Source organism: Phacochoerus africanus, chromosome 14 (genome assembly GCF_016906955.1).
Source record: "Phacochoerus africanus isolate WHEZ1 chromosome 14, ROS_Pafr_v1, whole genome shotgun sequence".
Lineage (NCBI taxonomy): Eukaryota > Metazoa > Chordata > Mammalia > Artiodactyla > Suidae > Phacochoerus > Phacochoerus africanus.
Genome location: NC_062557.1, coordinates 32,416,401 through 32,433,156, shown reverse-complemented (window position 1 = coordinate 32,433,156; position 16,756 = coordinate 32,416,401). Strand labels below are relative to the sequence as shown.

At 39.4% G+C, this 16,756-nt stretch overlaps 1 protein-coding gene across 1 annotated transcript in view; it reads right to left on the bottom strand.

Annotated features, from left to right (window-relative positions):
- LOC125113853 (ankyrin repeat and fibronectin type-III domain-containing protein 1-like) overlaps positions 1 to 16,756 on the bottom strand; it is a 247,248-nt gene that overhangs the window by 51,359 nt on the left and 179,133 nt on the right. Inside the window, exon 3 of the mRNA XM_047756798.1 lies at positions 1,478 to 1,612. The gene's annotated coding sequence lies outside the window, so the exon portion shown is untranslated. The remainder of the gene's footprint in view (positions 1 to 1,477; positions 1,613 to 16,756) is intronic.

The window sequence follows — 16,756 nt, the reverse complement described above, 5'->3', positions numbered from 1 at the left end:
AATGATCTTGATTACCTATTGCACCTTTTAACAAGAAATATTTAAATGGTATTTCATGGATGCAGTAATTGAGCTTGGCATGGCTTCTTTGAAATGATCAAGAATGGAAGGAGTGGAAGAATGGGGATCCAGGGAGATGAAGTGAATTTCTTAAAGACACACACTCAGCCTGGGAACCAGGAACCTTACTTTCCTGACATCTCTAACCACTAAGCAATGCTGTCTCCATCCCGTTAGAATACCATCATTGGTGAAACAGCTGGATCATGTGGGAGAATGACCCTGTTCGTTTGATTGAGTGGCCTGGGGATACTTTCTGCGAGGCAAAACGTCACCCATCTCTCAGATTTCCTAACTTTTGTTTTATTTAGGGAAGCATGCTGCTCACTGTTCCAACATCATCCATCCTTGTCAGCATCCAAGGCCACAACTTCATCTAAACAGCCAGTGATATACTGCAGATAGAGTACAGCAAAGACATTAAACTCTGATGACATTTATGTAGACTCTGAGTCCACTAGGGATGGACTGTTGCTGCCATAAAGTCTTGCAGTAGCCAGACAAACAAAAGACTAAGGAGACACAGTGGTGGTGGTAGGAAAAGCAATAGCTTTCTCCATTCGTTTTTCTCCTTTACAGAAGTTGGCTTACATCTTATTAGGAAATGAAGAAATTAAATGAATGCAGGGATTTTGAGGGCCCAGCATAGAAGCAAACTCATCCTTGATTATCAGTAGTATTTCTAGCAGCCTTGGCTGGGCTAACAACCGGCATGGGTAACAGGTACTTAAAATATCTCCCTTTCAAATCTAGTGCATCCTACCAGCCATATATCTTCATGGAATAAACTTAAGAAAAATGGGTGTAAAGGGCAGTGGATCAAGTCAGGGTTTGCATGCATGTCCATTGTTTCCCCTTGGCAGGTATCCTCAACACCACAGTCTTAGGGTTATTTACAAGCATATGCTCACCCAGGATGGATAGAATGCTGGCATTCCACTCTGTGTGTCCAGCCTTCAAACTGGATTAAAGATAGTGATAACCTAATATTAGCACCAAGGGATGCATTCTTTACCTGAGCCAACAGGTATTTTGTAGCTACTCAGGAACCCGAGTGGAAAATGATCTTATACAACAAAGGAATAATGAATTTTTCACAGCTAATGCTGATCAGTTATACAAGCACAAAATGCCCTTAAACTTGCTGCAAACAAAAGCCCAATTATCAGAAATGGGGCTTCACTACCCCGACCTGTGCCTACCCACATGCACGTATATGTGCTATTGCAGACCACTGTGTATGGGCTCGTGTGCATTCTTCATGTCCTGCCTGCAGCTAACTTTGTAAGATGTAGATTTTTTTATATCATTTAAACTGCAGCAACACATACACATTTTAAAAATAATCGGTAACTAAGAAAGCCTCACATTCACACAGATGAAAAATGAAAGAAAGGTGCTAATAAAATGGACTTACCAGTTTAGGTTGTTTGAGGCAGAAGAGGAACAAGTGGTTGGTAATTGTCCAGAGCTTTCATTCAATAAGTCACATTGGCTTTGCTTTCTCCTGTGGCTCAGCCTCTGTGCAAAGCAAGCAAACCTCCTTCCTATTCTGTGTAAAGAATAAAATACGAAGAGGATCACTACAGGCAAGAGCCGAAGTCCATGATCACTAAGCTACACTTAATGCAAAATAAAAGAGCAAATGATGCACAGGGAAAGGATGGGGGGAAGGAAACAGCTTGGCTCAGAATCTAGGTGTATTCTTGCTAGTGCAGCCCTGGGAAGGCTTGATTTCTCAAGCTCTTGCTTGTTTAGTGAAAGAATGCCCTGACTTCTGTGTGTCTTTAGCCTGTTGTATCTGTGATGTCCATTATGAGGGGCTGGCAGGGACAACAAGCTTCGTGGAAGACAAGACTGAATCAGAAATGGTTGTTAATCAAGAATGAGCAAAGGGGCAGTGAGGCAGCCATTTAGTTTTAGACCAAATGAACTGCAGGGGAAGAAATATTTTCTGGCATCCAGGAACCCATCCAGCAATCTGTGACTGCAATGGGCTACAGCTGTCCTAGGACTAGGCACCCCCTTACTCCCACAGCTGCCTGGGGGCAGACGCACACAGGTAGCAGCCACATCTCACTTTGTAGCCCCCTGCACAATCCTTTACAACCTCTCAGCAGGAACAAGGGCATCTTTAGAGAGTTCCCAATCCAATCAGGCTGCTCAGACAATGCTAGAGTTTTTGTCTAAGCAGGTTCTCAGAAAGTAGTCAGCAGTCCTGGGGCTTAGGACACCAAGAAACTCAGTCTTGGGAAGAAGATTCCGTGTTTGTTCCATGCCAGCCACATCTGGGTACACCTGGCTTCTTTCACAGCATTATGCTTTATGTGACTAATAAGACACACAGAATAGATTTCCTAGAAAGCTGCTTATGTAGGCATTTTGCATGTTTCTCTCTGAGATAAAACAGTGAATGACCTTCACAGGCTGCTTACTATGTTTAGGGAGGCATTGCCGACTGAAAGCACATGTGAATATCACACATGCACGCACACACAGATACACACGCAGATAACGTCCCTAGCAACAGCATTGAAAATCTTTCTAAAGCTCTATTCAGAGTCCCTATCTGCCAAATGAAATCTTATCTGCTCTGATGACTTCAGAAATATTTCGGACCCATCTACTAGGCACTGATACCAGTCTGTGATTTATACCTGGAGCTGAATCAACTCTCCAGTTTTCAATGTGACCCTGTAGTAAATCAGGAGAAAGTCTTCTGGTTATAAACAAGAGGGTGGAGTGTTAACACTTGGCCTGGTAATTAATTAGAATCCTGGGAATGACATCTTGTATCCCCTTTCTAGAGACAGCATCTCATCCTGGCAGTTTACAAGTGGCTGCTCTGGATCTTGGATCTAAGGTGAGTCTCAGTGACATAAAACCTGGGTGTCCAAAGGAGGAATTCAGTGTAACTTTGCATGATTATTTCACTCTTTCTTTTCTTGTTGAAAGGCAAAAATCTCTCCCTGGAATATTTTTTCTCTCTTTCACTTCTTGAATGTATTTGTCCATTGAAGCATTGCTAGAAATAATCTAATTTGGGAATATGCACGCCCTGAAGGTTAAGAAGTCTATTTTTTCATCAAGGATTAAGAAAGAGTCAGGCTACCCTTTCACAGTTTAAGCCTAAATGATTGCCAGGTAAAACTTTACCCTTATCTATGGGAAAGCTTTGACTTTAATGCAGATTTACTTAAATTCCTTCTGCTGGGGCAAGTCAGGTGACTCTGAGTAATTCTGCTAAGGTTAGGGGTGGCCTTATCAAGGTCATTAATTCAATCTGCTATGCACACCTAAGGGGATGATGATGCCTCCTGTGATAGGGGCATTTCTTTCTGGAGAAATGCTCAAGGTGGAATCATTTTATGAGTCTGTGTCTACAGCAAAGGAGATCCATTCATTCAACTATTCATTCATTAATCCAGTCTTCAACAGACATTTGTTAATACTTAGTAGGCTAGATACACTGTGCCAAGTACTTTAATTTTACATATTATATTGTTAAAGCCTATTGATAACTCTCAAACAAACTTCAGCAAGATTCTCCATAATCTGGCTCGACCTATCTCTCTAGCTTAATTTCTTGCCACCTTCCTACTTGCCTTTTTGAATGTCTTTGAGTTCCTTGGACATACCATAGTGTCTTTTTATTTTCATTTGCTTAATCCCAAACTTTATTTTTTTTTCATTTTAAAAAAGTTTTATTGAAGTACATTTGATATACAATGCTGTAATTTCTGCTGTACAACAAACAGGTTCAATTATACATATACATATATCCATTCTTTTTTAGATTCTTTTCCCATATAGATCATCACAGAATGTTGGGTAGAGTTCCCTGTGATATACAGCAGATCAATTCCACATATGATTTTCTTTTCCCTGAATGCTCAGTCCCTTTTATCTGGCTAACTCAGGTATGGCCTTAGAGTCTTGATTTTAGATATCATCTCTCAGGGATATTTTCCCAGCCCCTGGGCTGTTAGGGTTCCTACCCCATGGTCCTGTAGTACCTTATACCTTCCCACTATCATATCCATCACATTTTGTTGTATTTACCTGTTTAACATCAGTCATCCTCATTTTACTGTAAGGGTTTAAGTGCAAAGTCTTTTATTCACTGCTCTGTCTCCAGTGTCTAGCAGAGTTCCTGGCACATAGAAGGCAGTCAAAAAATATTTAGTGAGTATTTTATTGACGTGCTTAGCATGCATTTATTCAATGAAGGATTACAAGGGTCTATGAATTGAGAGGTATCCTAAAGTTCACTTAGTGCATCTAAGTTTTCTTGCCAAGTAGCCATCATTGAATGCTTGCGTCCTCTGGTTATTTCTTCTCGATTGTTCTCAGCCCACACTAATCACACACTTATTTTGTTCTATACCCTCTAGCACTTTTACAGCATGTTCTTGCTTTTTGTTCTCCAGCTGTTTCCTGGAGTTTGTCTCATCTCTACAAACTGGTATGCTCCATAACACCCAACATAAGCCTGCAATTATTTGATGCTGATTCATTCAATAACAAACATCTGAACAGGGAGTTAAATGATCAGTCTTGCTTTAGGAAGATTACTCTGGTATTAGGGAAAGGATGGGTTGGATCAGCCAGACCTAGACAGGATGCTAATAATGACCACAGCCCAGAGATGGAATTTAAAAGTAGCCTTGCCCTTTCTTTCCCTCTACCCTCCCCCATTGCCCTACCCTCCATATTACAATATCAGTGTTCTCAGAACACTGGGGATGTTTGTTCCATACTCAGCACTTCCCCTCCACCCAATTCCACCCCCACGGTTAGTTCACTTACTTAGGTTATTCGTGAACATGTCTCACTGACTAATGCTCCTTTGAAGACAGGGATTGTATTTTACTTATTTTTTATTTGCCTCCTCCAGCCCTTACACTGCTGGCCTAGTGTCTTGCAGATAGTAAATGCTCAATTAATATTATATGAAAAGTGATATCATATGGTATTTGTCTTTCTCTTTCTGACTTCTTATATCTGGAATCTAATATATGGCACAAGTGAACCTTTCCACAGAAAAGAAAATCATGGACTTGGAGAACAGACTTGTGGTTGCCAAGGGGGAGGGGGAGGGAGTGGGATGTATTAGAAATTTGGTGTTAATATATGCAGACTATTGCCTTTGGAATGGATTAGCAATGAGATCCTGCTGTGTAGCCCTGGGAACTATGATGGAGCATGATCATGTGAGAAAAAAGAATGTGTACATGTATGTATAACTGGGTCAACATGCTGTACAGCAGAAAATTGGCAGAACACTGTTAACCAGCTATAATGGAAAAAAAATCATTATATATAAAAATTATATGAAAAGCACTTTTTATATGCAAAACATTGGATGAAATATTATGGTGAGGAGGAGTACAAAGGTGAATAAGACATCTTCTGAAAGATAAAAGAGATCTATTTAGTGAGAAAGATGCAACTTATTATAATACAGGGAAGAATTAAATAAGTGTCATAAAAAGAATGAACAATGTGGTAAGGAAGCACAGAATAATCATTACTTCCTTAGGGAAGATTCACAGAGAAGGTTGTATTTAACCGGGATCTGGAGGAAAGAAGACCACTGGAGGTTGAAAAGAAGAGAAGGGAATGGAGTCAATGCATAGAATTCCTGTAATATTTAGGGAATGACAAGTAGTCCAGCTGGGCTGGAATAAATGGTGATGAAAGGACCTAATGGAATTTAGGTCCCATAAGTAGGCGGAGGCTAGAATGAGGCTGTGTTAAGTGAGTCTGGGTGTTCTGGTACTGGTTCAGCGGTAACAAAAGCAACTAGTATCCATGAGGACTCGAGTTCGATCCCTGGCCTTGCTCAGTGGGTTAAGGATCCAGCGTTGCGGTGAGCTGTGGTATAGGTCACAGACGTGCCTCCTCGGATCTGGTGTTGCGGTGGCTGTGGTGCAGGCAGGCAGCTACAGCTCCCATTCGACCCCTGGCCTGGGAACTTCCATATGCCACAGGTGTGGCCCTAAAAAAGCAAAAAAAAAAAAAAAAAAAAGAGAGAGAGAGAGAGCTTGGACTTAATTGTTTAAGCAGCGGAGATCTGAGCAGGAGAATGTCAATGCAGCAGATTAAAGATCCCTCTGGTCTAGCCATCATGGACTGAAGTGGTAAGAACCTGGAAGCAGGAAGACATTGATGGAGAGGGTCTGCGAAAGTGTAAGTTAGGAAATTAACATAGGACACCCTTTGGAAGTAGAATTTGTCAATGGTACAGGAGGAGGAAGTGAAAGTGAGAAAAAACTGAATTTTAATTTGCATGAGGGCAGATGATGGTGACATCAGTTGATCCCAGTACACAGACACAGAGATCATTTAAGCATTTGTGTAATGGTCTGAGTACCTTCTGAAGACAGAGGCGAGAACAGGAGGCTAAGTCCTTGGAGCCAGGTAAATGTGTCTAGATGGCTTTGAAGTCATTCAGCAGCATCAGTACAGGCTGCGGCAGATGAACAACTTGCAGGGCCCTTTGCAAGGGAATGCGTGTAGGGTTTCTTGAAGGAAGAATTCTGATTAAATGTGAGGGTTTGCCGTTTCCCATCTTGGAGTTGTTTAGCTCGATGGGAAGAACGCGGGATTGGGATGGAAACTTTGAGCTTGAGTCCTCCAGCTCTCCTCACCAGCTGTGTGACCTTGGGCAAGTTATTTTCCATCATGAGGTCTCAGTTTTCCCACTTGTAAAATGAGGGAGTTCAGCCAGTTAAATTCCAAGTTTCCATTTAGCTCTATATTGTTCTCTGATTTATGAAGTGCACCATTTAAAATTTCAGAACACTTGTGAAATTAGGCCAAAGCCCACCAACATCAGAAGCTACTAATGTGCACGCTTTCCTGAAAATTCATGCCCATATTTTGAGAATGTCCATTGCAAATGCATGTCTGCCCTGCAGTTAGTTCCCTGTGGTTTGTTTGTAAGACATAAATTTAAATTGATCACTTTTTGATGACCATTTTCTAACAATTTTTCACTCTTTTTTCAGCAAAGATTTTTTTCTAAGGGGGTGCCTTTTCGTCAGAGTCTCAAAATTAAATCATGGGAAGAAAGCGGCAGTCCCTTAGTGTGGTCAGCAAAAAGTTTGGTCAGCCTACTTCCGCTCCCTAATCTCCTGACCTTCCTCAGGGTGCGGCTGCTCAATAACGGCTCTGATTCTTTTTTCAGAAATAAAATGTGCTACTTATCGAAAGCTGCTAAAAAGGAGACAAAAAAAAAATAGGGAAAAGAAAACTAACACCCCAGGGTGTATCTGAACATGCTTATTATGTGCGAAGTTGTTAGTAATGAATGTGAAACTCTTCCTCCTCCCTCTCAATTTCTAAGCCCCAAAGAAAAAAAGAAAAGGAGGTGGGGGAGGGCATTGGCTATTCAATCCCAAGCAGACCTTTTCAAAAGGTGCAGACTGTTCATAGGCATGGTATTTCTTGATTATTTTGTTTTAAGCACCCGTTGACCTTTCAGACTAAAAGTAAAGGTCCTTAAATATCCTGAGAAACCCTTTTTTTGGATTTTTTTTTTCCTCTAAGTCTTGGAAACTAGACTCATGACATTCAAAAAGACTCTTCAAAAAGAGATGGTCCCTATGACTTCTGGTGTGATTTGATGACAGGGTGTTTATCTGAACTAATCATGTGAGATTTTCCAGTGTTGCATTTTTGAGAAATGGGATTCTCTTAAGGAGGTTACAAACACTTCACTGAAAGCTTTCCAAGAACAGCTTCATTTGGCCTCTCAGCAGCCTCTCGCTGGGCTGCAGCACCGATGTGATAATCAGGGTCCTGCTTCTGAAAAGTCTTCTTGTTCTGGCTGCCACCCTCCTTTCAGTCATCATTAGAATTCTCAAGCTATGAATCCCCTATTGTCTGTGTGAGCCCAGGATCCCCCACACCATGCAGAGGAAGGAATGTGAACCTCCTAGGTCTGGCTCTAAGTCTCAACCTTATCCAGCAGGTCACAAAGCCCCATTTATACGCAGCTCCAAAGTTTTATCATAATTCTTTATCTGCTCAGCCCCATATATCCTCTAGGGCAGACAGGAGACGTTTGGTAATGAGGCTCATTTATCCTCATTTTCTCAATTGGCACACTTAAGGTTCTAATATTTATGTTCACACTGTCCTAATTTTGGATGTCAAAGATACTATACTAGACAAGTAGCATTGCTGAAGGATAATTGAACCACGCAGAAGAGTTCACCAGAGTCTGATACATGATGTGGTTTGTCATATTACCAATCATTGCATCAGAAATAGTTGCTTTTGATAACTCAGTGAAAAAAATAATAAATGCTGCCATTTATCAAATGCATCCTAGGTGTCATGAAGCAATATCACTGAATTCTCCTGCAAAGAGGACTATCCACTTTTTACTGATAAAGAAATTAAGGTTCGGAGAGATTAATTAACTTCTTTACATGCACTTTGGAGCTGAGCTGAGACTCAAACCCAGACCTTTGACTGCCAAACTCATGGAATTTTTACCTCACTCCTTTGCCTTTGCAATTTGTTTTAAATTAGTATGATGTACTTATTTTTTTAATCACAAATACATGAGGAATTATGAACTTAGAGCTGTTAAAATGTTTTGACCAACTGAGTAATGAGATTTGCTCTGATAAACATTAATTAGCACATTACCTTGTCAGAGTAGGAATTAGTGGCAAATATTTCACCTATCAATAGGTGGCAGCATTCACCTAAATCTGTCCAAGAGGAATTAGCACAGGTTACTTCTCACAAGTATCCCTAAGGCCATCTACATTCTTTGATGCACTGGGTTTTATCATAAAAAATAGCATTTACTACAAACGGGTTGCTAAATGGATCTTGATTCTGCCTCTGCATAGTGAGAGTTGTACTGCAGTGAGGTTGTAGGGGGGGACCGTGAGCCATCCCAGAAACATTGAGACCCCTCTCCATTCACAACATTCATTTTGGCTGTTTCTCTGGGGAGGTCTTTAGTTTGCACCCCAAAGCTGAAACGACTTTTGTGTCTTCACTTACTTTAACAATGTGGTGTAGAATCCTCAAATAATTATAAAAAATGAAGTTAATGCCCTAGAATATGATAGTTCATGTTTTCAAAATTCAGAGTTTGCTTAGATCAGAATGGCTTCAAAACCCTATGCACAGGTACACCTATGCATTAAAATCATCTTAGTCTTCATCAGGAAGCATGAAAACGAGTCCAGAAGGACTTTTATAAGGTTGATAGAAGTCAAAGCAGTCAAGTTGATGAATCAAAATACTGAAGGATAAATGACTACTGAATTTGAGTTAGTCTTTCTCCACCTCCTCCTATTCCTATGCATTATTATTTTCCTCCTCCTCCCTCTTTTTTTTGGTAAAGAAAATTTTAGTATAAAATATCTATAGTAAAAAGTATTAGGACAGAATCTGTCTTTATTTTCCAGCTGCCAGTAAGAGTCTGCCTAGCAGGATTTGCGTTTATAAAGTCAAGAAAACAGGTGTGGTGGTGGAAAAAAAGGATAAGCTGAAAGACTCTTAGACCTAGCTTCATGCTGACTTCTCCATTTTCATTTGGGATACTTGGAACTGATCATCATCAGTGATGACTGGAAAGCACTTACGAATCAAGTAAGATGAAGAGTCTTAACTCTGAGAACTAAGAAGTTGACTCAAATAAGGTTCTTAGGAGAACAGAGTCTTTCAAAAGAATTCTGATCAGAATAATTGAGCATGTTAACTTTCTCTTTCATATTCCCCACATGGAGCATCTTTCTTTTCTCTCACTGTGGAATTTGTAACTATTTTAGTGTTCTCAGCATAGTCTAACTTTGTTGGAGTTACTTGGAGCTCTCCTTTCCTTATTGCATCTCCACGAAGGCGTTACTTGGAGCTCTCCTTTCCTTATTGCATCTCCACGAAGGCAGGACTCAGGCTTCACATCTGCCTCTCAGCTCAAGGATCAGGACCCTGTGCATGGTAGATGATGTTTAATGCATATATGTTTAATTTAACTGAATTAAAGAAAACGCAGAGGAATGCATTTTATACTTTGTCCCTAGTTTAAAGAAAAATTGCAGCTTGGGTGTTGGATACTGTACATAGGTCACATTTCTTGTTTCTCATCTAGTTCTTCCATTTCAAGACAGCATTGGTCGGTGACTACAAAAGCTCACCCCACCCCCGCAACCATTAATTAACTCATTCTATATCCTTGGCAAGTCCACTGCATTTTGTCGAATGCCCAGGCCATAAGAAGGTAAATGCAGAGACAAGCAAAAAAGGTCATTTTACAAAGGACATTAGGTGACCCACATCTAGTGTATCATTCCAATCACTCATGTTTCCTGTCTTTGTGGTTTAGAGATCCAACCTGCTCTAAAAAGCTGAATGCTACAATGCTATTTCCTAACGGTAGCTATAATTGTTTCCCATATTAGGACAAAGCTAAGCACAAGGGTGAACATTCATCTTCAAACGCTTACAAAATTACATTCAACCCATTAGGCCTATCAGGAGATATTGCCATGCTCAGAAAATGAATTACCCAGCTGAATATCATGGGCATAATGAAGTTGTCAGCAGCAACAGTGCAGCTGTAGATTGTCTGATTACATGTTGACTATGTTGGCCATTCAGGGACACACCAGGAAGGAAATTGTTACCATATTGTCCACCACATTCCCAGCCTCATCCACAGCCATAGTGATAAACTTGATATTCCCAGAAGCACATGGAAAAATAACAGTGACAAACCAGAAAGAGCATCCTCTTATTCCTGGCATAGCCAGAGTCTCTTCCCTCCTGTGGCTACAGTCTGTCATCTTCTTTAAAAAAAAAAATGCCTGTGACAAGGAGTGTTAAGTTTAGGTTCTGGCCTTCTAAATGAGCACTTCACAGTGGGCTTCCTTGGCTTTGTTAACTTCAAATTAAGCAGCAGTCCAGCAAGAAAGCTAACTATATGGTTGGCATTTGTACCTTTCTTGCAAGTTGTTCCTTTCTGCAGAATGGTCTGAGCAGGTTGATAGATAGTATCTCTTGACATCAACCAGAATCATCTCAAAGATTCTCTTGCCCACCTCTTTAAAAAAACACTTTCTGCTTTCTCTTCTATTAACGAAGGGGGTCAGACTAGAATATCTTGAAGGCCACTTCTAGCTTTAACGTACTAGGATATCAACATGCTATTAAGATCACTTAGCCACATAAAAGTGTATCTCTGCCACAAAGACAGATTGCTTTTTTTCTACCCAGCTACTTTTGGGTTGTGCTGGAAATACAGTCATCTCTCTGAATTCATGGGGGATTGGTTCCAGGACACCTCTCCCCCGCCACCCATGTTCAAGTCCCTTTTATAAAATGGCATATTATTTGCGTATAACCTATGCACATCCTCTTGTATACCTTATACCATCTCTAGATTATAATGCATAATATGATCTAAGTGCTATGTAAATAGTTGCCTGTTCATGCCAAATTTGTTCGCTTTTTGGAAATTTCTGGAATTTTTTTTCTGAATATTTTTGGTGGTTGGTTGAATCCACAGATGTAGAACCCTCAGACATGGAGAGTTGACTCTATGTTCTGATACTTCAGGACTGATATACTTTCTTTCCCTAGAGTGCAATGAAATCTGTTTTAACACTGTGCTATTAACAGGAATGTTTGCTTTTTAAAAAAATAAATAATGTAGGTGTACCTCACTCATTAATAGAACCCTGTATCTATTCATGTTTTCTTTGTATAAAGTCAATAAGATGTTTCCATTGGTAGAACTGGTGCTTTTGTACACACTTACCATATCGCGTGGGAGCATTTGATCCTTCAATTATCCTAGCTCCTCACTCAGTGAATAGTGATTTGCATGAATAATAATCTGGGTGCTTTTGGTCATCAGTCACAGCCATAGAGAAAAGTGTCCTCTTTCCACCCCCCCCCATTTATTTTTTTTCTCTTGAATACCAGCCAAAAATGTTTTTTTTTATAAACTATTCCAGGATTATTTTTGCTTGGAGTTTGAGGCCAGGTTTAAGTCAAATTCTAGGCACCTAAGACCAAATTTCACAACAGGTCCTCTTATCCTTGGTTCACTGATAAATAAATAAACCCTAAAGAGGCCTTCCCTCTTTTCCAGGTTGCTCTCTCCATTTACTTTGCAGCATTTGAGTTCCTTAGATGATAATTATGAGGATTGCTTGGGATCCAGTCTTCACCAGATTGCTCCCAGATTGCTTCACCAGATTGCTAACCCCACAAGCAACACCCCACCAGTGGGACAAACTGGTTATCTCCATAACTTCACAGCATGAAATCTTAGAAGAGAAGAGATAATTCTTTGTAATTAATCACAAAGAGTTGAGAATTCAATATAGTAAGATAAAGGAGAAGTGAAGAAGTTACTTGTATTTGCTCAAACAAAATAATGAAGACCTATAACTGTGAGACAGGACCCAGCAATTATAAAGGCAGTCTACACTGTCACTTAAACACTGGACTGGAAATGCCACTTTACTCATTAAAATTACTCTCAGCAGAAAGAAAAACCTTATTTCCCCTCTTCCTAAAAATGCCAGATCAGGGTTGCTGTACAAATGTCAGGAGCATTTGACCTAAGGCATACAGCAGCAAAGAGGTATTCAACGAACTGAAGAAGAAAAAAACCAAGAAGCAATACAAAGAAAATTAAAGAAGTTGTAACAGTACTTCAAACAAAGGCTTTACAGATTGATCTTGTTAAAATTTAGCCTCATCTCTATCACCCCTCATCTTCCCCTTACTAAGACTGGCACAGCCCTTTTATTCCTGGCCTAGTTCTGTCTTCAGACTTCTGTCCCACTTCCCTTCCTTCACTCTGTCTCAGACTCTGAAATTCCATGAGAGCAGACACAGGAGGGGCCTAATGGGGTGTCTTGGCCACTTTGTAAGATTGCTCAGCAGAGCTCTGTCAAGGACTGCATATGCCAAGTACTCAATGTAATTCTTCTGTGGCACTGTCAGACTTACCACATGTACCTCACAGGAGAGCAAAGGCACTGAATGGAATTAGAGGCTCAATGGCTTAGTCACTTCTCTCATTATTTGTGGGGTGGGGGGGAATCCAAGACTTTGCTCAGAGAAGATTAAAAGGACTGCAACAGGCGCCTTCCATCCATGCTGCCTCCTCTTGGTTTGAAAGGGAGGTCACAACGTTCCGCTTATTCTTAGATCCTCAACACTCAAACTCAGCATTTTCGCTGCTCCTTCAGTGATTTACCTTCAGCATCAGGGAAAAGTAGGGATTTTCCTTATAGTCTGATTCCAAAATGAATGTACTTCTCAAATCAAGGTATATACACTCACACAGGCACCACACACTGCATATTCACCATCTCCTCTAGATATAGAAGTGAGAAAATCAAGCTCTTAGAAGTATTTACACTTCATCAACCAAATATTTAGTGCATTGTGACATATGGGCAGGAGAAATTGTGGCTATTTTAACTGATTAAATTAAAACTATACAAGCTGAAGAGAGTTACATGTAGCCCAGTGAAACATATTTGCCCTTGAACAAGAAGAATTTATTTTGAGCTTGTCAGCACTGAGCAGTTGAGACTGGGCGTAGATTCCTACATTCGATGGCATTAGGCATCACACAAGGACCCCAGAGTTAGAGTGATATATGGTGTTGAGTTCTTTTGAAAAAGGACCACTGTTGCTTTCAGTTAACCTAGAATCATTCATTCCTATTTTCCTTTTCCCTCATCTATACCTTTTTCTATTGCACCATTGTCTAATAGGCCCTCAGGTGCTGTAGAATGTTACAGATGAGGAAAGCTGAGGTCAGGGATCTGCTGTAGAAAAAAGTACAGTATTTCAGAAAAGAAATACCAGTTAGAGTTAGCAAATATGGTGAAAAGATTTGTGTTTGCTACTTGTTAGCTGTGAATCTTTGATAAACCACTTGACTTTGGAGACTCAATTTTCTTATCTATAAAATAGAATTAATATTAGTTACCCTGCAAAAGGCTTGAGTAGACACATCACAACAGATATACAAATGGCCAATAAGCACATGAAAAAAGTACTCAACTTGGTTAGTCAACAGAGAATTGCGGATTAAAATCACAGGTGTAAAATCTACACCTACTAGAATGGTTAACATCAAATGTTAGTGACGGGGTAAGGAACAACTGAATGCCTGTAGATTGCTGAAGGGCGTGTAAAGTGATATAATGACTTTGGAGAACTATTTGGCAGTTTCTTTTAGAATTAAATAGAACAGACCTTATGACTCAGCAATTCTACCTTGGGTTTTACACAAAAGAGAGGAAAATAAATATCCACAAAAAGAATGGTACCAGAGCATTTACAGTAGCTTTGGTCAAAGCAGCTAACCTAGAAGCAGTCCAAATGTCATCAATAGGAAAATAGATCAATAAATCATGGTATAGTCATTCTATGGAATATTACTCAATAATATGAGTGAATCTCAACATTTTAAAAAATTCTTAGAGGCTCTTTTGCTGATGTAATTATTACTGGACCTGTTAAAAGTATTTTACAGGTTATACTAATAGTTGGATAAAATTTTGATAATTTTGAATACGCATATGAGTATATCAATAGCTGATGATTCTTACAGAAAAATTTTTCTGAAAAGATGTAACTCTTCATACAAATTAACTTTCTTTGAATTCAATTTTATTTATTTTATTTTATTTTATTTTACTTTGTCTTTTTGCCTTTTCTAGGGTCGCACCCACCGGCACATGGAGGTTCCCAGGCTAGGGGTCTAATTGGAGCGGTAGCTGCCAGCCTACGCCACAGCCACAGCAACGCTGGATCCAAGCCGCGTCTGCAACCTACACCACGGCTCATGGCAACATCAGATCCTTAACCCACTGAGCAAGGCCAGGGATCGAACCCACAACCTCATGGTTCCTACTCAGATTCGTTAGCCACTGAGCCATGATGGGAACTCCTGAATTCAATTTTAAATGTACATAATTGTATATAATGACATCTTAATGTTTCCTTTGGTATTTCCTATAACTGATGGAGGTCATATAAAAAACTAAAAGTGGCTTCATGATTCACCTATCACTGTTTTTTAATTATGGAAAAAATTAAACTTATATTCCTCATTAATAAGCGGTTTATTTTTAATATGAAAATAGTAATCTCATGCAACATTCAATGCAATGATTTTTAAATTTAATTTCTATTTCTAGAAAAAGAAGAGCAAAATAAACTAAGTGAAAATGAGGAGATGGTAAAGATAAGCGAAGTCAGTGAAACTGAAAATAGAAAACAGAGAAAAATCAATGAAATAAAAAGATGCTTCTTTGAGAAGATACATAAAATTGATACCTCCATTAAGACTGACAAAGAAGAAGGAGAGGGGAACAAGTTATCAATATTAGGAAATAAATGAGCAGACATTATAGATATTAAGGGGATAATAAGGAAATATGATGAATTTTCTACAAACAAATTTGACACAAAGGAACTAAATTGCTTTCTTGAAAAACAGTGACTACCATAACTCAGCTAACACGAAATAGATTGTTTGAACAGTCCTTTAACTAACTACTAAGAAAATTAAATTCATAATTTAAAAACGCCAAAAAATGAAATTGCCAGGCCCAGGTAGTTTTAATGGAGAATTTTACCAAATAATGAAGGAAAATTTAACACCAATTTTACACAAGTTCCTTCAGAACACAGAAAAAGAGAGAACACATACTAGTTTATTTTATGAACCTATTATTACTCTGATAAAACCAGACAAAGACAGTACCAAAAAATAAAATCACACAGCAATTGTTGATTGGCTGAAGCAAAAATCATTAACAAAATGTTAGCATGACCAAGTGGCATTTATTCAAGGCATACAAGGCTGGTTCAGTACTTCAAATCAATTAATTTAATTCACCATATTAAGAGACTAAAGGAGTAAATTCACATGATCATATAAATTGATGCATAAAAAGTGCTAGACAAAGTTCCACACCATTCAGGATGACAATTCTTAGAAAGAATAGGTATAGCTGGAGCATCCTCAGCTTGATAGAAAACTTCTGCCCAGAAAATCTACTGCTAACATTATAATAAATGTTGAAAGACTGAATGCTTTTCTCCTAAGATCAAGAGTAAGCCATGTATTGGGAGTCCCCTTCATGTCTCAGTGGTTAACGAACTCAACTAGGATCCATGAGGATGTGGGATTGAACCCTGGCCTCGCTCAGTGGGTCAGGGAATCTGGCATTGCTGTGAGCTGTGGTGTAGGTCACAGATATGGCTCGGGTCCCACGTTGCTGTGGCTGTGGAGTGAGCCGGCTCTGATTTGACCCCTAGCCTGGGGACTTTCATATGCCATGGTCGCGGCCCTAAAAAGTAAAAAAAAAAAAAGTGTAAGCCATGTATGTCAACTCTCACCACTTTTATTCATCGTAGTCATGGAAGATTTTACCATGTAGTAAAGCAAGCAAAGGAAATAAAAGTTACACAGATGAAAAAGAATGAAAACTGTCTTTATTTGTAGACAAAATGATTGTCTACACAGAAAATCCCAAGGAATCTTCAAAAAGACTCCTAGAACTGAGTGAATTCAACAGGGTCACAGGATACAAAATGAACATACAAAACTCAATTGTATTTCTGTATACTAGAAATGAATATATGACACTGAATTGAAAAATACAGTACCATTTATAGTCAC